This window comes from Sinocyclocheilus anshuiensis, unplaced genomic scaffold (assembly GCF_001515605.1).
Source record: "Sinocyclocheilus anshuiensis isolate Anshui unplaced genomic scaffold, SAMN03320099.WGS_v1.1 scaffold1303, whole genome shotgun sequence".
Taxonomy (NCBI): Eukaryota; Metazoa; Chordata; class Actinopteri; order Cypriniformes; family Cyprinidae; genus Sinocyclocheilus; species Sinocyclocheilus anshuiensis.
This window is the reverse complement of record NW_015537954.1, coordinates 1002017-1002948: the sequence shown is the minus strand read 5'-3', so window position 1 is coordinate 1002948 and position 932 is coordinate 1002017.

Genomic DNA, 932 nt, shown 5'->3' with positions numbered 1-932 from the left:
TGTATCTCAGCCAAATATTGTCCTATCCTAACAAACCATACATCAATGGAAAGCTTATTTATTCAGACCCTTATGACTGGTTTTGTGCTCCAGGGTCCCATGTTTCTGGATGACATCCAGATCTCTCAACATATTTTACGGGGTGTGTGACATGACTTGGAGAAAGTGCTGCTCGTCACCTCGTCCCCTCGATAGTAACAGAGCCAGGAGTCGTCTGCGCTGTGAACTCCTCTAGAAAGTGCAGCTTTGCTGAGAAAGACGCATGCTGATCTGCAGCGAGTGCCGAAGCATGACCGTCATCATGTGGGTGTGCTTCTGTGGCTGAAGATAGATCTGACAAACACAAACCACACAGCAGATCATTACCACAGACCTGGTAGCTGCTGCTCTCGTTTGTGTGCGGCAGAGCAGAGTAAAGCCACAGTATATCCCCAAAATCTGCTGATCAAGACAAACTGAACATGGAGGATACAGTGTCACTGCTCAGACTAGCACACTCCTGTTTCTGCAGAATGCACAGCATGCAAACTGTCCTGCTGCACTTGCCCAAATATGCAGCACACTATCCCACAATGCAATGTGCTTGACATGACATATCTAGAAAGCCCTATCAGTCCTGCTGATTTTACTATCATGCAGATACTAATTTAGAATTTTCTAATTTTTATATTTATCCTTTTTATTTTGCATTTTCATTTTAATTGTAATTAAAACTATTATTTTAGCATTATTATTAGTTGTGTCATTATTTGTCATTTTGTGTTTTTGTCATTATTATTTTGTTTTATATATATACGTCTATATAGTTATTACATTATAACATATATTACATTTAAAATAAGTATAAGGTGTTTTATTATATTTCACTTAAGTTTATTTCAGATAATTTTTAAAATTGGTTTTAATTAATTTTCAGCTTTAGTTAACTATAA